The sequence below is a fragment of the Clytia hemisphaerica genome, unplaced genomic scaffold, assembly GCF_902728285.1.
Source record: "Clytia hemisphaerica strain Z4C2 unplaced genomic scaffold, Clytia hemisphaerica genome assembly, whole genome shotgun sequence".
Taxonomy (NCBI): domain Eukaryota; kingdom Metazoa; phylum Cnidaria; class Hydrozoa; order Leptothecata; family Clytiidae; genus Clytia; species Clytia hemisphaerica.
The window spans coordinates 97,385-119,721 of record NW_027104547.1 but is presented as its reverse complement, the minus strand read 5'-3'; the positions used below and the strand labels follow the sequence as shown (position 1 = coordinate 119,721).

Sequence of the window (22,337 nt, the reverse complement as noted above, 5' to 3'; positions counted from 1 at the left end):
TTGTTTCGGACACTTTGGTATGATTTTCGGACAAATACGACGGTCTCGGGCAAAAATCATAGGGTGAAAAAATAATGAAAATTTCAGCTTGAGAAAACGGAGACCTGTTATATATTTTTGGAAAGCTCTCAAAAAATTAAGATTAGTGATATATTGCGAGTATAGGTGATTTCTTTACCTAACTCGAGATTTTAATCCTTAAAACAGTGTTTTTTTCAGTGTTTTTTCAGCTAAAAACAGCTGTTTTGTCCAGTTTTAGCGCTTTCGAAAGCTCAATATCTCGAGTTAGGTACTGAAATCACCTATACTCGCAATATATCACTAATCTTAATTTTTTGAGAGCTTTCCAAAATATACAACAGGTCCCCGTTTTCTCAAGTTAAAATTTTCACTAATTTTTCACCCTATGATTTTTGCCCGAGACTGTCGTATTTGTCCGAAAATCATACCAAAGTGTCCGAAACAAAATTGGCACCTAAGTTATTTTGATTCCCCTACCCCTTAGCTTTCCAAAAATGTATAACAAGTGCTTTGACTAAAAAAATCGAGCGATTTTACAAATTTCCCCCTACTATATATAGAAAATGATTTAAATAATCAAAAATACAAGTATTATGGTGTTGCTGTTAAAAGTTTAAACCATGACTGAAGAAAAAGATTGTGTCGTACATTTTGATCAGAAGAGTGGACCTAAACGTGTATTTACTGAGAGCTCGTATCAAACTTTTTTATCAAAAAGAGATGAATGGCTGTCCCTGGAAAGAGATTACAAAGATTTTACGACTGTTGCGAGAAAAACTCTAGATATCATTCCATCTAATACAAGGTTCGAAGATTTAAATGAGAAAAATAAAGTATACCACATCTCATGTTATCAACTTTTTACCAACAAGGAAAGGCTAAACCGTGCAAGACGCTCAATTGAAATTCCTCCACAAGTTCAAATTCACAGTCGATCTGAAACACTTGAATCATATGACCCACCCGCTCCTAAACGTTCCCTGAGGGTTCAACTCAGACAAGACCATGAAGCCAATTTCAATGCAAATGAACCTGAGCCATCACTGCGTAAAAGTCATTGGAATACGCGCTGTTATCTTAAGGATACTCTAGGAATTACACGGTAATACAGGGCGCGCAACCAAGTTGAACACAAGCTGTTCAACCTCGAAAATCGGACTCTAGTTGTACCATAGTTATCCAACCATGGATAACTTCGGAATCCCATCCGTACAACTTAAGAATCCAAGCGGGACAACCATGTTATAACTATAGAAAACAGTTATCCTACCACGGATAACTTAGGAATCCAAGCGAGACAACCATGTTATAACTAGAAAATAGATTAGGTCAACTATATACAACTTTCTCTCGTGTCGAGTGATCAAACAGGATAACTCAGGTCAACTATGCTCAACCGTGTTTTAGTGGGCAGGACAACAATATACAACGAGGAAATGGATTGGTCGAGTCTACGGAATTTTTTTTATAAGAATAAAGAATTTCAGGTGTACTACCTAGTGTGCCAGTTTATGCTAATCAATCGAACATAGGATAATTGGGATGCTATTCTGGGTTTTTCTCGTTGAATGCAACTTTACTTTGATAATCATTTCAGTAGGACACTGAGATAAAATTTAGTCAGTTTGTCAATTTTAGTAATAGTTCATTTCTTGAATTACTTTAGAAAGTATTATACAGATTGTAGGTTAAATATTTTTACAAAATTTTTACAAAATGTTAGTAGAAAAATAAATATCAAAATAATAAATAAAAAAGAAAAATTAGTCGATTTAAAATTCTCGTGGCACTTTGTGCGACTACTTCATTTATCAGCCACGGCACAGGTCGAGTCTTATATACTTCTTCTTCACATTCACCCGCATCTTCTTTCTCCTCATCGGTCATGCATTCTGGCAACAGTTTGTTGATTATATTGCTGCCACTTTCCGTTTGTTGAGTAGCTAAAAAAAGAAAAATAGGTTATTATTAAAGAGTCACTTGAATTATTAAAATTGAATTGAATTGAATTAGTGCTCTGAGAGAAAAAACTTCATTACAATTACAAATCCCAACCATTTTAAGAAGAAGGAAAGAAATGTCCATGCGGGACTCTCAGCCAAAATTTCCAAATTCTTTTATGATATTTTATGCTAATTTGTCTTAATATTATGCTATTTTATGTCAATTTTATTTAGTAATCCTATAAAATCAAAAATATTTGATCATGTACCGACCAGAAAATAATTAAAAATGAAGAATTTTATAGCTCCTGAACACAGCATATTTTATAGAAACACTCGCAAAGAAGAAGAACTAGAATTTTTGACACCCCTTTCTCATAGACCCGGTAGGACTTTCAGCTAGTTTGGATGAAACAAATTTGTTATTATATTTATTTCCTTTTCTTATTACCATTTATTTCTTTGTCTTCTGATGAGACGATGTTCATTCTGTGATAAGTTTTCTCCACACGTCTTTGACATTGCAGAGAATTGATGTTTCGGTTCCGTCCGCTGGGCTCGCAATACGTTTTTCGATTTTCTGTTGAGAGAAAATGATAAAATTATACTCTACTTCTTAAACAAGATTATCAAACAGATTGATTGCCCTTTATCTTTATTTAAAATTGAAAATAACTTGATGAAAGAAAGAAATTATGCGTTTTAGACAGGTTATTCCAAAAATAACTAAAAAAGTGTACTTACATGATCATTGCAGGGCCTCTTTAGCATTATTGACGCATATTCATCGCCAAGTCTTTACTTCTTACCTTTGTTTCACACTTTGGCCTACTGTAAAGTTCGCGTGAAAGCATGTTACAAGATTTCGTGACAAATCAAGTCAAGTCAAATTCTTTCCCCCTTTAATTTCTGCCAATTAAAATCTCTTTATTAAAATTTTTCTGTAAGAGATATTTAATTGGACTGCAATTGAATATATCATAATTTCTCCACAATTATAAATGTGTTAACACAGGGTCCCAAAGGGAATGGTGTTGTTTAGTTCAAACAGTTAATTGTATTTTTTTTTATGAAACCGCTGAACAAATTTTTCTGCCTTTGAAATATCGTCGAAAAAAGAGAAAGTATAGGAAGCGTTAAGAACATTTTTTAAGGCTTTAAGGCTAAATGGAGAATCAACTTCTCCGTAACTGCCTAAATGATCGTTAACTTCTATATAAATATTATTCAAATCGGCATTCTTTGAAATCAAATCCGTGATAGCAAAATCAGTCAAAAATTTAATATAAGAACTAAAGTGTGATGTGTTTTGCGAGTTGAAACTCACAAAAATTTTTATGTCTAAAGCAGCGGCCGTTTTAAAATTTGGACAGACAATAGGTAAAAGGATACCATTCATTAATATCTAAAAATATCTAGAATTTATGGAGGATTCCACGAGAAGTGACACTAAGAAATAAGGGATTTTGTGCTTATTTTTGCAATGTGGAGATCTCGTTTTTATTAAAAACGGTGTTATCTTTCAACGCACTCATTAAGAGTGTATAGAATTTTTCATCAACTTAATATCCCCATGAGCGCGTGCCTGAGTACCTTAAGGGGGTTAATTTTCGCGAGTTTTCCCGAAAATTCGCGAAAATTAATCCTCACGAAAATTTTAAAAACCTTTGGATTTGCGAAATTTGCGAAAGATAAGTTTTTGCTTCGTTATTCTCACTGAGTATTTGCCCTCCCCTACGACATCTTTAGAAACAAAACATATCTAAATACACTTTATTCTTCATTATTTGTGTTTGAAAAGAGCTCTACAGTTTCTATTGTTTAACAAAATCTCAACTGTTTCGAAGTTTTTTATTGGTCTACTGTTCGATCTTTTAGTCTTCAGGTTTTTAATTTTCGAAAAATGCCCACTTCTCGCGAAAATCGCGAAATTTAATTCTCCCGAAAATTTACAATTTCCGTCCTCGCGAAAATAAGTCCCGCAAAAATTAAATAATTTTTGAAAAATATTGCTTTTTTTATTGTAAACCTTCTTGATTTTAAAACATAACAATGTTTTTTAGATTATATATTTTATTATTGAAATATCCTAAAGATATCAACTGAAAATGGAAATCCTACTTGTTATATTGACTATAGAATGTATTTAATGACTTTTAGATTCTTTCCATTTTTGGCACAAAGACACAAAATGGTAATGTCCAAAATGTGACGGAGACCAATTTTGAAGAAAAGAATTATCATTAATTGGGTCAAAAATGGCCTAAAATAGGGCTTTATGCAAAATTGCTTCATTAATTTTCCTGATTTTTTGCTTAACATTAGAGGATAAGGTCTTCTAAAATATGGCCGGAAAGGTTTTTCCCAGAAAAATCTATTCGGCTAAAAATGATGTTTTTTAACTTTTAGGGGAATTCCCTTACCGGGAAATTACCTTTTTTCAATATCATTGCGAAATTTTCCAGCAGACACACATAAATTCAACTTTTTATAAGAATATGCTGTCGAAAGAAATTATTCTCTAGAAAATCCAAATTTGATAGTATCTTTGATAATTTGGTGATTATCTAGGGGGTATTTCTCTTCAAATTAAAGTTTATAATTTTAGATGTTTTTATTAAGTACTTGTTTTAAAAACAAACAAATTATTGTCTAAGTTGAAAATTTCATCTTTAAAAATATGTTTTTTATAATATTTGTTAAAATCAATCAAATATTTGTCTTGAGAGCCGAAGTTCGATTAGACTGGAGTCGTTTATATGACGTGATCTTATTCGATACGGCAAAAATTAATCACTACTAAAGTTCGATGGGTTTCGGATGAAATTGGATATTTTTTATCCTTCTTGGAGAGAATATCAATAGGATGTTTTCATTTTAATACAAAATTATATTTTTCGGCCTGGGAGACTGGGTCGCTCTCAAAATAGGACAAGAATCTTTCTTTGACAATGTCAAACAAAAAACGTTAGACATTATAAGTATGGCAATTAGACTTTTTCTTATCATGGTTCCCTAAGCAAGCTTTCAGAAAGTTTCAGGTAAGTCAAATCATGTTTAACTTGTTTTTCTTCTGCTCCACCAAATCTTTAGAGTCATTTGTGCGCCTTTGTTTTGTTGTAAGACAAACATTTTTAGATTCTCAATCTCTAACTGGTGCATTTTTATTGGGTAACACAGGTCAGTGAGCTTTCCACAATCGAAGGACAACCTAGTTATTAAGTACCATATAAAATTACATATAAAACTTAGTTGAGACTTTGACAGGATAACTGTTGCCCGGGTAATCGAAGGACAACCTAGTTATTCCGTACATGTAAAACTCAGTTGACTTTGACAGGATAACTGTTGCCCGAGTAATCGAAGGACAACCTAGTTATTCCGTACATGTAAAACTTAGTTGACCTTGACAGGATAACTGTTTCCCTGTGACGAAAAATGTCAATAAGGAATACAAAGTTGCCACAGTCGGACAACCAGTTGACCACGGTTGACCGCGCATTGTCAACAGTGACAAGAATTAGGCGGGACAACTAAGGATAACTAAGTTGCCCCTGTATAGTTCAACTCAGTAATCTGATGTCTTTTACGCAGTGCATCTTCCTCATATATTTTACCAAAGAAATGTTTGATATGTAAAAGTTATGATCCAATATATGTGGTTAATAAAAGGGTAAGTAAAATTCTTGATGTAAGATTGTCAGGTTGGCTAATCCTGACTAGCTCTTTCTCCTCATCCTGAACCCCCTACTATCTAATTTATATACAGAAAAATATTGTCTTTACTTTACAAACCTAATTACATAATATGAAGTGAACAAGAACTAATCTACTTGCCCGATATATAAAATACATATAAATTTGGAAGGGAGGGTCAGAATTACATAGGGGTTAGGATTAGCCAACCCGAAAGTATATAGTTTTGAATTGCCTTGAAGGACGGAGGGTCTGGAATTAAATTTGATGGAGATGAAAGTCACCATTAATGAAAGTTACTTTTTTGACCGAGTGTTTTTACTCTGTATATATGTTTTTGTCTTCAAAATCCATAGGCATAGAAATTTTTGGGTTAAAATTCCAAAATATCTTTTTAGCAGTGATGCCACTGAGGGTTGGGTAAATTGTACTTTTACAGTGTGACTTGATTGGCCCTTTGTTAGTACGGTGTTACTGTACAGGATTTGACGAAAAAATAAGACTTGAAAATGGTTATTTTAAAATCAGACGGTGACAGTATTTAGCCTTATTTTTTGTCACATAATACGGTATTGTAACCTCCAAACCGGTTATTGTAATATTCAAACCCCCAACTGACACTGAACCATGATTTTTATATTTTTAGACAAATAAGAGAGAGCGTCAAGATTTGAGCAAAGCCATGACTCCAACCGCTGGACTCTTATATGATACAGCTGTTTTCAAGAAAGACGAAACCATATTGCTGTATATTCGTGGACAGGATTGTTCTTGTATCGAGGCTAGATATCATAGAAATTGCATGGATAGTTATACTAAAGACTATTCTAATATGCTAGCAAAACGCAAAAAAGAAGGTAATGAATTAAAGAAAGATGATACCCCCTTTGACCGATTTTGTATCGATGTCGTTGAAAAAAGAATCATCGGTGGTGAAGAAATATTTACCTTAAAAAAACTTCTTGATTTGTTAAAACATTATGATGAAAATGATGATTTAAATATAAGAACAGCTCGACTGAAAGAGAAATTGCAGCTGAAGTACCCATCACTCATATTTCACCAGTCAAGATGTAAATCTAAAAGTGATTTGGTATATAATGATTGTCTCACTGCGGGTAATGTGATTGAAGCTTCTATTGTTCCTGAGGACATCACTTCCCAAGAATCGTCTAAGGATGAGCAATCACAAGATGAGCAATCACAGGATGAAGAAACACTGTCTCCTCTTTCACATATGCAAAATAGAGAACTATACCATTCTGCCATGTTTCTAAAAAGTATACTGTCAAAAATTGAAACAGGCTTAACTTGGCCACCCGACAGTAACGATTTGAAATATGAAAATGCTGCACAGACCATTCCCAATAAGCTGAAACATTTTCTAGCATTACTACTTGGCTTTACTGAAGAACCTTTTGGAACAGAACTTAAGATCTCAGAAACTCAAGAAAAGAAAAACTTTTGTTGTCTAGGTAGAATTCAATTTGATAAATTTTTTAATTACTATAATAGTATATCCATTGCTGTTACTTCAGGTGTATCCATCTGTGACAAGCTCAATCTTCCTGACATCACACTTGTTTTCGATGAGGCGTTATATGCTAAAGCCCAAATGATTAGATGGAGCAACACTATTTTGAAAGAGCGACTTGTGATCAGACTTGGCGATTTTCATTATCTGGCACCCGATGTAGAAATTTTCTTCCGACACGCTAAAGCTCTGAAGGTCGGGAAAATTTTCAACATCTGGAAGAAATACATTACGGAATTTCGCCTGACCGCGTAATTTTTTAGAAAAATGGGCCCGAGTGCAATTTGGACAGGGAAGGTGTCATGGCCGACAAAATTTGGGTCAGAAAAAACTTCAAAAGGTTTCATGAAATAAATTCAAATACAAAACTTTTTGGAGAAGGAATCATGCAAAATATTATCATTATTTTCACAAGGAGGGCATATAGAAATACTCAAATAAGTATTTTTCCTTCTTTAAACTGATCACAGAAGCAAAAACAAAATAGAAATAACATTGTGTACACAAAAAAGCCTGAAAGAAGAGAAAAGTCATAATCATCATCTATAATAGCACTAAAAGAAAAACTAAAGCTATAGAAAATGAATACTAACCCTCAATGAACACTTTTGTGAAGTTTGATAAAGTTTTTATCCAAAAAACTCCAGTTCTGGAACACTGCAGTCGGTTGTGGGCCGGTGGACAACAGTTATATTTGGAGGACGGTCTAAGATAGATAACAACATGAAAGTTACTGATAAAAACCTAAGCCCATAGGAACATACCTGCTTTAGTTTCTTTGATCTTTGAGTGGTATAAAATTTGAGAAAGTGCAGAAAAAATCAGCCATCAAAACAAACAAAAACAAAAGTTATGGTTATCAACTTTTCTGTGGTAGAAACACATTTTTTGGGTTGGTGCACATACAGAAATTACAAGTAACTAATATTCAGGGAGTGATAAGTACAGTTAAAAATCAAATCAATGGACGAATACTATTCCTCTCCGATGGTATATTGGCCCGTTCCTTTAGAGCTTTAGCGTGGGCGGCCGCCAATACGCCATCGGAATATCAGATAACGATTTTCATTGCTGCATGTCTTTTTGTAGTGCAATTGCTAAGATATTCCAACATGCTGGTTTACAGGTAAGGCAATTCTCCCAAAAAAATGTAAAATGATTTTGTTAAACAAGAAGACTATTTGAAAATAGTTACACTTGATGATTGAATTAACATGGAGGTTTTAGTTTTTTGGGACCATGCCAGCCAAAGAAACAAATTTCAATTCATTAAACCTTTATTTTATTCAGGACATTCTTGTAGAATCAGATGTTATAGCTCTCGGCTCAATCAACACTGTGATGTTGGGAAAACAATACAACAGAAGTGTAAGGTCCCATAAATTGATGTATGAAGCGCTCCAACGCTTGCGTATCCAGTCCTTTATCAATCAAGCTGGAGAAGATATGAAGGTGAAAATCAATGAAATTTCTTCAACTCTAGATTTTGCTGACTATTCCAGTAATTCATCAGATGGTCTTACAGAAATCGTGGACGCCTATCTTTCCTACATTGATCTGCAATCAGAATTGAACCCGACTTTTCACTTTTGGTCGTCTTATATCACTATGGTTAAGTTGCTACTGCTATACATCAAAGCAACAAGGACTTCTAACTGGAATCTACATCTCCAAACTATTCGATTGATGCTTCCATGGTTCTTTGTCTCTGATCAAACTAACTATTCTCGTCATCTGCCATGCTACCTGATTGAAATGAAGACTTTATCCAAAACACATCCTTGTGAGTAGAGTTTTGTTATTCAAATAAAGATATTCAATTTTCTCTCTGCCGTTATTTACAATATAGCTATGTCAAAATTCCTGCAAGTCAACATCAGTTATGTCTTTTTCGAAACGATCATTCATTGTGAAAGATTCACTAGTTTCATAACCTAATTTTTTTTTAAACATTTTTTGTTTTATATAGTTACACATTCACACATTGAATCAACTTGGACGGTGCAAAGAAACACAGACCATGGATTATCGAGATAGTAAAACATCTGGTGGAGTTATTGGGTTTACTTTAGACAGATCTACAATGCACAAATGGATTGTTTGTCACGCAGAAAAGGCAGCCATCGTCAATACTCTTCAAGGAATGACCAGTTTGGAAAACGCTAGTAGCAGGTATGGTTTTATTCTTTACTTTTATATTTAAAATGTGCTTACTGGTGGGTTGTCTTTACTACAAGGCAATCTCAAATCAGAAAAAAAAATATTTGAAAAAATTAAAATATTACAACAAACTACTTTTTTAATTGAAAAACAGCAAAATTCTGTTAAAAAAAAAGCCCAAATAGTAGCTTGAAGAGTGAAAATACACACCCCATCCCCCAAAGTAGTACCGGGTACTAACTTTTTTGAAATACAAATAAACACCACCACCCGGCTATGGTACCTTGTGTCTGTACCCCCTGATATAATAATTAATTCACATTACTAATCTTCCAGAAAACACAAGGAGCTGTCTTCGTCGAGACAAAAGAAAGACGAGTAAGATGTCATCGACATAACAAACACGATTACGAGCATGGTTGACCCATTCAATAACAACTTTGAGAAACTTGTTCATGTCGTAAGCGGAATGGAAGCTTCACCAGCGGTCCAAGAAGCAGCTCTTAACATGTGGGAAATCAGCAAGGCTGAAGTCAACGACTACTTAGACAATTTGCTAAGTGAGGAGGCTGACGTTTACCGAACGATGAAGAAAACCAAATTGAAAACCTTCGGTACTCAGTCCCAAACAATGAACGTGAAGAACACAAAAAACGAAATTGTTGCAATCAAATCGACCAAAGATCTTTTGGCAAAACTTGTCCTACTTGCCAAAAGTCGGGATATTGATATGCAAGAAGTACTGAAATATACTCTACGCCCCTTCCCCTCACCATTGTCATTGTACGACGGGAACATGGTCAAAACTCAGAAATCAAAGTTACTCGAAATCATCGAGAAAAAGTTGATTGCATTGTATCCATTCCTGAAAAAAGTTGTTTGGTCATCGACGCAATGGCCATGCTGCAAGTGCTGAAAAATATACCAGATACCTTCGAAAATCTTGCTACAACCATCTTTAAAACCGTCATCAGCCTTGCATCAAAGTTTGGCTGTATTCGAGTCGATGTAGTTTGTGACAGATATCCTGATGAAAGCATCAAAGGAGCTGAGCGTCTCAAAAGGGGCAGTGCTGATGCAGCTGTTATTAATATATATGGTGGTTCACAAAAAACTCCACGTCAATGGAAAAATTTTTAAAGTCCGGCAAAAACAAGGAGAATATAATGGAGTATTTTTTCAAGACATGGCGTGATATTCCTAGTCAAACCTTTGCCGGTAAAGAAATCTTTCTATGCCACAAAGATAAATGTGACCGCTTCAAAGTCATCAACGGTGATGTAATTGTTGAAAATATTGTCGAGCTTACGTGTGATCATGAAGAAGCAGACACCAGAATGGCAGTCCATGCAATGCATGCTTCAAGTGAATGCAACAGTATTGTTATCGCATCACCTGACACTGACGTGGAGTTAATAGGCGCATTATCCCGGTCACAACTGTTGGACAAAAGCTTGGTCCAAGGCTATGCAAAGCACTCATTGGATTCCATGCATTTACAGGTAGGTCTTTTGGTATCAATTTTATAGAATTCCCACAAAAATTTAGGAAATGTTTGGCTTAACAATTAACCCTCTCAAGCACTACTTTACCTCTTTCCGGCAAGCAAAACAATTAGGGGGAGTGAGTAAATGCTGAAGTATAAGACTATTTTAGGTTTAAGCTTCTCTTTTACTTATTCAGGCTGTGATTCGACAAGCTCTTTCTACGGCAAGGGGAAAAGTAAGACATTTCAAGTAATTGAAGACGACGAGAATCACTTGGAAACGTTTTCATCACTTGGTACCTCGCTATCAGAGGATTTGCCCTCTCTCAATCATTTTGTTTGTCAATTGTACGGTCACAAAGAAACAGACGACGTGAATCAGGTTCGTTTTACAATTTTTAAAAGTGGAAAGTTTTCCGAGGAATCGCTCCCACCTACTGACGATTCTCTCTTGTTGCATACTCGACGTGCTAATTATCAAGCATACATATGGAGGAACGCTGTCACTGCAATCTTGAGATTACCTTCTGCAAGTGACCATGTAGTGAAGAAAAATAAGCTGTTAAAATGTATTATGGTGACCTGAAGTACCTTTTATACGTAAAAATCGACATTACCCGATAAACTCGATAATATGATTTTCTAGGTCGATTTTCTCGACCCCAAAATCCAAATTCAAAATCATATCAGAGGGGATGCTTGCAGCCTAGTTCGAATGTTGAAAGACTTAAGTGTTTACGGGGGTTTAAACAATTAGAAAAAACATTACAAATGAGTAATTTGGCTTAATTGGTAAACCAGTGAACTGTTATCAGATAGAATAATATCTCACTTTGGCTACTTCATCATCTATTCAGAGACCCTTTGTTAAAAGTGATTATTGGTCGTAAAAAAGTTTCTCAAATTCTGATGCATGAATAGAAATCTCTTTATAAGGGTATGTTTGCACGGTATTTTTCTCAGTTACGAAATTTTTAGTTTTGGATTGATATTGATATTTACAATTCTATTTTAGCTTACAATCTGAAACTTTAGGAGCTGAAATTTAGTGATTCCATCGATTTGAACTCCTGAAATAAACCAGCTGCGCTGGAAGGTCAGCCCATAAGGTAAAGAGATAAGAAAGAGTAGCTAAAGAGAATGCAATGAAAATATTAACGTCATTAAACGAGGCGGTAGGCAAAATGGGTGGTTATGTAGACCGTCGAAATGATCTCAAAGGGTTACGAAAACAATTGAAATTTCGCAAAAGTAGTCTCTCTGGGATGTTAAGGATCGTAAGAACGTGAAAAATTGATTTCAAAATTTTGTAACACAAGGGTCGATTAACGAGCTTTAAAGGGAGATTAATGTGAAACAATTTCAATTCTTAACAAAAGTTCGATCAATGTTATTTTAGACAATAGTCATCTTTAGTAAATAGTAATAAAATTCCCAATAGATGTATAATGAATTTTTGCAAGAAATTAATAATTTAGATCTAGCTGAAATATAAATTTAGTTAATTATTTAATATTTAATTAAATTTAGTCTATCTTTCTTGGCTACTACCAATCTCATTTTAATCCCAACAGCAAAATTTAGAATAGCGAGACAAATTACATTAGTTTAAACATGATAGGTTGGATGGTCGGCAAAACAATATGAGAATAATATGACCTTTCTCCACTAACGAACACGACGAAGCTTCGAAAGATACATCGGTCAATTTAATTGTAAAACGTCATACGATAAAGAATACTTTGCATAACTTTAACGTGGGTAGTACAGTCGACAGCATACTAACGAAACAGCAGCGCCAAAATTTTCCAAATATATTGTCCTGGATAGAATTTCTGTAGAAAAAAAGAGGAAATCACCAGTTTATGGTATTTTTTTTCTCTAATGTATGAAAGAGTTGAATTTATTGCAGTAGACTTTCGACATCGCATTAATCATTAATCAAAAGTTAAATTAATCATTATTTAAACTTTTAATATACACGTTCTTTTATATAAGCATGGGGTAAATTTTTGTGAGCCTCATTATGTTTAGCAAAATGCATTTCATGAGCCTCAAATATGCTTAATTTTGCATATTATGCATGCTTTTTTGTAAAATGAGGCTCAACATTAGGCAATGCTTAAGTTTTTCCAAGATTTGAATCTGGATATGCTTATAAATAAAAAAACGTGTAGGTCATTTATATTGAGACTTAAAATACCTTGTTTTGAATTTTGTAGGGTCGACTTTCAAATTATTGACGGTGTTATGTTAGAGGGAAGCAATCTTCGTCGTGTATGGAGAATTCCGATGCTTGGTTACTGATGGATGTGTAGGATATCTGCAACAAAAACAATGTAGAAATTAAAGTCGTTGGTATACAGGTACAGTATATAATAATATGCACAAGATCATTTCGAGTTCTTTGAAACTCATCATCCACACAGTGATTGATGGCAAAGTTTGTAAAAAGATTTCTCTGTAAAAAACTCTATGAATTTAAAATCTGAAAGTTTGAACAACTGTTTTTCATCCTATCTTAATTAATGGATCAAAAATGAACTTTTACTTACCAATTACTCATTGTATTTTCTTTATTGAATGCAGGTGTCCAGAAACGAACCAATGATTTATACGACCAATCCATGATAAATGAAATGAATGAGTATATTTTACCAAAGGAAATTACCAAACAAGAACATGACGGTATACCAAGATCAAACGATACAAAGCCAGAACTTTTCGATATAACAAACACCAACCACTAAAACAACAATGAACAATCAATGGGTTACCAACATTAAAAACACCAAATTTATTCGCATATATACATTTTTGTCCATTATTTTTGTTACTAGACATTACATTAGATTTAAATGCTCATTTTTTGAAAAGTTATATAAACTTTCTAAAATTCAATTATTTATAAACAATGCAAAAATATAATAGTAAAAAATAATTCAAATTTCTGTGTCAGGAAATATAAAAATAATTACAAAAAGCTAAATTAATTTCAAAATATAAAAATGTACAAAAAGGCAATTGAAATTTCTGTGTCAAAAATATAACAAAATAATTACAAAAAGCTAAATTGCAAAATATAAAAATGTATAAATGATAATTCAAATTTCTGTCAGACAATCGTATTTTGATGACTGACATTCGGAATATTTGCACTCAAAAAATCAAAGAATACCATAAGGGGATTAATTTTGGTGTGGATTTACTTTGACGAATAACCAGAGTACGATTTTTGGCAGAGATTTAATTTGGCGAACTTTGCTTAAAATCGCCAAATTTAGACCCTGCCAAAATTAATCCACTTACGTTAAAGTGATACCTAATGATACTTGACTCAAGTTTTCTAGAAAAAAAGAGTGCCTTGATTTTTCTCAAAACAACTTCTCGCATCAAAAGAACACATTTCTAATAGTCATTTGTAATTGCCCCCCCCCTAATGCAACCATGTGTGTGTAACTTTTCAGCATTGAAATAGATTTAATTCTGCAGATTGAAGCTTTCTCTACACATATATTTACATGCACATGGTTGTGTAAGACGGAGGTTCAAATTTCAAAAGCAAGGTACATGCTTAAATATCAGATGATGAATAACAAACAATCAATTAAATTGCTTTAGAGTTTTGAGCCCCCTTCTCACCTCTAACCCTCCCATATTCCCATAGAAGTGATATTGGTTAAGTAGGCTAAACGAGGTCAAACTAGGTTGATCAAGTAAAATTTTTGAAAAATTAAGAGTCGTTTGATATGGTGAAACAAACTCCATCGTGGTCAGAAAAATATATGTCCTTTACAAAGCATTTGACTTCTTTTTGATATATGAAGCTATTTTTCAAATAAACATGATCAAGAAGACCACCTGCTAGATGAGTTGGTTCTTTTACTAGCATTTCGTATGAAGAAAGTACTTCACCTAGATAGGCATTTGCAGGGTCTAACGCATCAATGTTGAAATCTCCAACAATAATATCTATATCATCATATGTTATAAGCTCAAGCAACTCTTCACGAAAAGTATTTCTTGAATAATCAGGTGGTTTGTACAATAGTAGAAGCTTGACAGGTTTGCTACTAAATGTTTCCTTTACAAACTCAATACATGTGTAGCCTGCTGCTCTAAGACATTCTAAAATTTGAATTGAAGAATTATAACAGCATGCAGTGTTTTGGAAACGATTAATGGAATCATTATTGTATTCAATATTGAAATTGTCCAATGTTTGATCAATATAATTTGTCTCACTTGAAGGTGACAATTGTGTTTCAGTAAGGCATATTAAGTCACTGTTCATTAGAGTTTCACACTTCATCAGATCAGTTACATGTTTCTTCAAGGAGCGGATATTAAGAAGTGAAATATGTAATTGTTTACCCGAATTCAAAGCAGATGGAAATCTTTCAGCTTTATGCAAAGGATTATCTTTTCGTAATCGTTCATATTCGATTCCTGCCTCATTGTTAGCACGGATAGCTTTTTTATCGTATTCACCTATCAAAAATAATCCATTTATGTTCGTCACTCTAGACAAACTTACATACATTTGACCTTCATTGAAATACCTCTGTTTAAACAAATCAAAGCTTACTACTGCTGATTGTAGTGTTAGTCCTTGGACTTTATGGCTTGTGCATGCATAGGATAACACCAGTGGAAATTGAGTCCTTCGAACCATTAAAGGTTTTTCCTTTTTCTTTTTTTCTTTTTTTTTTGTGTTAAAGGTAGCTTCTGCCCTCTCAATCAAAACCCAATCATTCTCTCTACACACATGGTCTAAATTGGATCCTTTTTTGCCTGCTGATACATCATCAAGTTTTACATAGACACCTGAAATGTTACTGGAATCATATTTAAATCTCATGACTGTTCCAACCTGACCATTAACCAGTCGATCAGTAATGTCAATATTTTTGGAGATTAAAATGCGGGCACCTACTTTCATTTCAAGTATGCGGGCAAGGCCACCAGTTTCTCTTGCTTTAGCATTTTCAATAAACTTCAGATCTTGGCTTGTCAAGTGCTTTGGAACTTCATCTTGTGCGAAAATCGAATGCTTTTCAGTTGGTAATTCATTGAGCTTGGAAATATTATAGTCGTCGACTGGCTTGTTTTCAGCAAAAATATGAGTAGTATCAGAAGGGTAATCTGGATTGTCTTTAGCAATGAACCTAGATTTTAAAAGCTCCTCCTTTTCTTCATCTAGTTCGCCTAAACGAATTTGATTCAAGAGGTCAATAAAATCTATATCATCGCGTTGCCTCATTATCTCAGTTAATTCAGCAATTTGGAATTTACGCCATAATTCAAATCCAACTATACCGCGTACTGTGGAGCAATCTGATTTGTAAATAAGATCTCTAAAAACTGGTGGCAGTTGATATAAATCACCACATAGCAAGACTGACTTTCCACCAAAAGGTTGATCAACATTAAATATTCTGCGCAATCTTTCATCGATGTTTCGGAACAAACGACTAGGCACCATGGAAATCTCATCAATCATAATAATTTCGACACAAGCAAGTTTCTTTTGTAAATTTTCTTTTGATGAAGCATTTAATGGAAAGAAATCTGTTGTAGGAATGATCAAACCACTGTGTATGGTGGTTCCGTTCACGTTTATTGCCGCTACACCAGTTGGTGCAAGTACTAGAATTCTTTCTTTTGTTGGTTCTCCTCCTCTGTACATTAGCAGTTTTGACAAAGAATGATAGATTGTTGTGAGTAAATGGGATTTTCCCACGCCTCCGCCACCGGTTAAAAATATATGAAATGGCTCGATACATCTAGGCACTTTTGAAGAAAGGTTTTTTACATAATCTCTTCCCCATTTGTGAATAACATCAAAAACTTCTCTTTGTTGCTGGTTTAGAGATCTTATACGTGCATTTACTTCATTATCTGGCAGCAAAATTGATTCCATTGGAATTGATGCTCTGAGATGACCTCTGTCATTGTTATTTTCGTCATCTGATTCATTGTTATTGTTTGTTGTTCTTTGAAGTTCTGCATTTGTTTCATCATTTTCTTGTTGTTCAAAATCGTTCATGTTGAGTATCAAATTAGTTCTGTACCTTTCCAATGCATCATCTACTAAGCCAGCATATGGTTGGATCAAATCTCTGTTCCTCTCAATCCTTTCAATAACACCAGGTTCCAATAGCTTAGCAGTGTAAGTCTTGTGCTCTTGGGACAGCAATTCATTTTCATCATAAAACGGTAAGTACAGCATTAGGAGGTGGTGTGCGTAATCTTCAGGGTGCTTGTTTCTGTTGGGTTGATGAAGACGAAGGACTAGTGGAACTTTGCGGCACTTTAGTTTACCTTTCATTGAACAAAGTTTAACAATCTTTGGGTAGTCATTTGATTGATGATTTGATTCTATCAAGTCATCTTCAAGTTCATTAGGTTGACAATCATTCTCATCGCATTCTTCATAGACAACACTATAGAATCTCAAAAATTCAGCATAACACATTTTGGCAACAGATTTGTTAGGCCCATTTGTATCTGTTGGTCTATCACAATACCTGTCCAACATATTTTTTTTGAAAATCGATGTACTATCCTCAGGGAGCTGGCTAATTTCATCTTCACTAAGACACATTCTAAATCTCTTTTCTGGGACATTAGTATTTGCAAAAGTTACACCTGGATAAAGCTTTCGAAGCCATAACTGTGGCATACTCAGATAAACTGCTTCTTGCACTGACACTTCTCGTTTTGAAACATAGGCATGTGCAACAGATTTCATTTGTTCGTATTTGTCACCGCCACTTTCAAATGCATCTTGAACAGCTTGCGTCATAGCATGAGAAACTTCATCTTCAGTTTTTGAAAGATATGCACACATGTAAGTCGCAGCTTTGTAATAATTGAAGACTGGCTGGATATCTAAATTAGCCTGCCAAGCCTTAAGACCTTCTGTAAAGTAATTATTCACGAAGCATGCATTTGTGTTACGTTTTAAGTAAATGTGAAAATCATCATCTTCTGACACTGAGAGAGCATATTCATAATCCTCCTTTGGAATATCTAATTCAGCCAGGACTTCATTTATAGTGGGAACTGGATTATAATTTTCTCCATCAGGGTTGAAAAAGTTTCTTTTATCTGGAGCAAGGTTCTCATTGATGTAAGTCCTTACTTTAGTCAAAACTTCTTTTCGCAGAGCAAGTATTGTTTCTTTTTCCTCATGTGGTAATTCTTGTGGCAAAGGCTCAGAAACTATTGTTTTCTCAGAGAAAAATTTACCAAAATAAAATCTGCAAGGAGTGTTTTTATATTTTCGACAGGTTTTCGAATGACGGTGCAATTGATATGTCTTCACAAGGTTAAATAAATCAGGATCTTCTTCTTCAGATGGTAGATAAACCTTGATTATTTTATCAATAAATTGAATATATTCAACTTTTGTTTCTGAAGTCAATACTGGTGCATTTAAAATCCATAGAAAGGAATGGATGTGAGGGCTACCACGTACTTGAAATTCAACTCGGATAGCATAATAAGTTGTTTTACCAAGCGGACCATTTAAAATAATTGTTTTGAAAAATAATTCAACTCTATATTGAAAATGCCTTGCTACAAGTACAGGGTTACTATTTAACAATTCACATCTTTCGTTGTAAGAAAGATTCTCAATAAATTCATCAGTCACATTTTGACCCTTGAGCTTGTAAATTATGGAGATCAATTCATTCCATCTAAGGTCTGCACAACTTAGAGTGTAAAAGAAAGTTGGTGGTCCTAATTGTTTCACCATTGCTAACACTTCTTGCTGAAATTTTTTCCAATATGCTGGAGTTCCTTTGACTGTGCTCATAAAGGCAAAAGCCTTATCGTTTGCAATAAATTGTCTTACTGTTTCTTTAAAATTCTGACTCAACATACCAGCATTTAAGTTTGAGGAAGCAACTTTTCTCATCGCAATATTTATTTGATTGCTCAAAGAGACTTGTTGAGTTACGAAGTTAGCAAAAAATATGTAGTCCGGGTCGGAAGCAAAATTTGTGTATAGTTCAACAAACGCTGGTTAAAGTACTTGGACGGGCTTAGTTTAATGTCGCGCTCAACTTTGTAACCAAATTTACCTTTGGGAAATAAATGGGGATGAGCAAGCATCTCACAATTTTCATCATTCAAGATTGAAACAGGTTTTTTACCTTGGCCAGGAGCTAATGTTAAAATCTCATTATCAACTTCAGCATCAGTAGGAGTGTTTGACATTAGAGTTGTTTCATTTGCACTTGAACGGTGAGCATCAAGTGGGTTAGCTGTTGTCTCAACTTCATTTGAGCTTGAAGCATTATTTTGTGACCCATTAAATTCATTACTATGCTCGTTAGAAATAGTTTCATCATGCGGGGTAATTTCATTAGAATTTCTTTCCTCGTTAAGATCTGCACCATTATGTATCATGGTCTCATTATTTGAAATATTACTGAGATTAATTTCTATGTCTTGATAAAGAGGGTTGTTCTCTTTGAGATAATTCAATATGCGCTGAATGAAATCAGGTCTGATTGGCTCAAAAACAACATGTCCTTTATATTCTAATTTCCTTTTGAGTTTAACAATAACTAATCCATTGTCATTTGCTCTTCTTGGTAAAGTATTAGCAATATCTTCAACATCAATAGGTACATTACAAATAGAACCTTTAAGTTTGGGGAACTGACCTTTTGGCATGATTGCAATTTTTTTGAATAAAATTCTGCGAGAAATCAAAATTTTTTCAAGCCTGCGAAGAGTATGAAATTCAGAGGGTAATTCATCAAGGCTTAGTTTATTTTTGACAGATTGGCTTGGCAACTCATTTTTTTTAAGTTTGCTATGGCATGTTTTGCAAATGTATAATTGACCATCAAATGAAACAACTTCAGAATAATAATATTCTTGTGGCATATCATACTTTTCAGGTGAATATTTGACAACTGTTTGTCGATAGAGACATCTGTTGCAACAAACACAGATGTAAAAAGGGCCTTCGTAAATAACTTTCAAAAATTTAGAAACTAGATCGTCATGCTTAACAGTTTTATTTTTTTCATAGTAAACTTTCTTCCTATCAGCTACCTTACTTTTGTTATTTTGATGATAGACTGTATCTTTTTTATTTATTTTTTCTTTCATTTTGGTATGATAGTTTTTATTAGTATTATTTATTTTTTCTTTGTTTTGTGTGCGGTAATTTTTATCTTTTTCATTTTTTTTTTCTTTGTTTTGGGCACGATAGATTTTATTGTTTTCAATTAGTTTTTCTTTGTTCTTTTCATAATAACTTTTGTTGCTTTCCTGGCGTTTCTTTTTACGCTGTGTAATGTCATTTCCATCATTACAATTGTTTTTCCGCTTACGTGTACAATACCTTGAAAATGTTGAAAAGTCTTGTTGTAGAATAATTTTAAGCTCTTCTTTTAGTTCATGGATTTGAATAAATTGGATTTGGAAATACGAACTCTCTTTTTCCATTTCTTCTAGATAAAAATATTGGATATACTTCTCAAGTTCAAAAATATTTTTAAATTTTAACAGACAGGATTTTCCTGCTGGATCAAGTAGCCCTAGTTCATTTCGGCTATGCGAGTCAAAAATGAAAAAGACTTGTGTTCGCTTCATTATCGCTATAGTAAAACCATTAATAATCATTAACGCATTAAATTCTGGAGCTTGATATGTACTGAATGGGATTTGTAGTAGTGGATAGCCATCTATTAATTTAGCCTCACCATCTTCTAAATTTAAAAAATCAATTTGAGTTATAATACCATTTGTCTCAATAAATCGCGGCATGTCGTCAACAGATAAATGAGTATTTGTGTCTAGGAGTTTGTACAGCCTGTCTCCTTCAATTAGAATTTTGTCGAGGTCTGTAACTTTCCAAATTGAAACACGTCGGAAATGGGACCAAAATAAAGCATAGAGACAATTGGCGCTACATTGTGTTCCAGCTGTACGGCCAAATAATTCTTCGTTGGCTTGATTATATGAACCTAAAACAACTTTTGAGACTTGATACGTTGGCATATTTGTTAAATTAATAGCTTGCAGGTTTCTGAGATCAAGTGGTATGTTTTGTAGGTTGAATTGGTTAAGTAGGTTAAGTAAGTTAAGAAGGTTAAGGAAGAGGATGCAAGGAGGAGCTCGCATGCAACCTCAAGGGATGGGAGTATGTAGCTACTTGTCTGATATATAACACAGACAAGCTTATGCTATCTTTTCACTGATAGATGCAAGTGAAGTATTACACTTACTGCTATCTTTTTAACAATAAAACACTATAAAATTTGAAAAAAATCAAAAAAAACTCTCACCCTGGTGGAAGTAAGGAAAGAGTCGAGTGTCTTCATCAAACCAGCCAGCAAAGTTGTGTCATGAACTTTTGTGCAGCAACTTAGCAATTGAGGAGCTAAAGAAATATCCCGCCGCTTTTTATCAAAACAGTAGGGATGGGATGGATCTTCTCGTCTGTTTGTTTTGATTTTTGCAGAGGATTCCCCCACAACTTTGTTTTGCTTATTGTAATTTTCTCTTTTGACTTCGCAAGTGATTCCCACCGATAATTTTGATCGACACACCGCCTCATGTAATAGAGGGCGGCGTTTTGTTGGTATCCCCCTTATGTCCCGCCCTCCCCCATAAGTATATAAAATCGATATATTAAACTATATAAATATATATATATTATATATAAAATATCAAAAAAGAAAATCAACATAAAAAGGGTTGCGGAACGAGCGTTCTGTTTTCGCAAAGCGAAGAAATTTCAAAATGTATAAGAAATCGACGACTCCATTATCAATACAGAATTTAAAAAACAAACTAAAGATAATAAGATAATAAGAAAATAAGACCTTTACATTTTACCAAGAATTTATTGCCATGAGTCATAACAATAATGTCAAAGAAGAGGATGTTGGAAAAATTAAAAGACAGATAAAAAAGTCATTTGTACTCGATTTTGTAATACTTTTGTAGTAGTTTCAAAAAATCTTCCTGGAAAAAGTATAAAGATATCTGCTCAAGACAACTTTTCACAAGGTAAAATAACAAAAATAAAAAAACTAAAACTGTAAAGAGTAACATCGTATAGACTTAATAACATAGGGGGATTACAGTGGTATTTAAAAGGGTAACACAGTATTTCATACAGAGCTTTTAAACTGAAAATAATTTGATGAGTTTTAAAAGATCCTTCTAGAATTTTTCAACAAACGTATCCTGTGAAAAAGACCCTATTTCAATCATGAAGTCATTAAAACAATAACACATTGATGTGTAGTTTTAGTAATAATGTAGTCTTTTTCGTCATTGTTTTGATTCTGTAGTTTTAAAATATTACAGTAAATGTAACATTGTATTATGGACTTTTTGATAGTTTAGGATGTCATAACTAAAAGTGGTAAAGAATAAAATCTATTTTTACAAAAATATCACTAATTTATAATTCACTACTAGTTTTCATACATTCATGCAATCAAAAAAGCAAATCATA

At 33.8% G+C, this 22,337-nt stretch overlaps 2 long non-coding RNA genes across 2 annotated transcripts; both read right to left on the bottom strand.

Moving 5' to 3' along the window:
- Window positions 1–1,659: 1,659 nt before the first annotated feature.
- Window positions 1,660–2,843, bottom strand: LOC136822707 (uncharacterized). The gene is made up of 3 exons (XR_010848934.1): window positions 2,709–2,843; window positions 2,416–2,544; window positions 1,660–1,964 (listed from the first exon to the last, which is right to left on the bottom strand). It is a non-coding gene; the product is annotated as an uncharacterized lncRNA (long non-coding RNA).
- Window positions 2,844–12,224: 9,381 nt separating this feature from the next.
- LOC136822698 (uncharacterized) lies at window positions 12,225–21,227 on the bottom strand. Its single transcript, XR_010848928.1, has 4 exons — window positions 21,157–21,227; window positions 13,396–13,586; window positions 13,044–13,163; window positions 12,225–12,675 (listed from the first exon to the last, which is right to left on the bottom strand). It is a non-coding gene; the product is annotated as an uncharacterized lncRNA (long non-coding RNA).
- Between the last annotated feature and the right edge of the window lie 1,110 nt (window positions 21,228–22,337).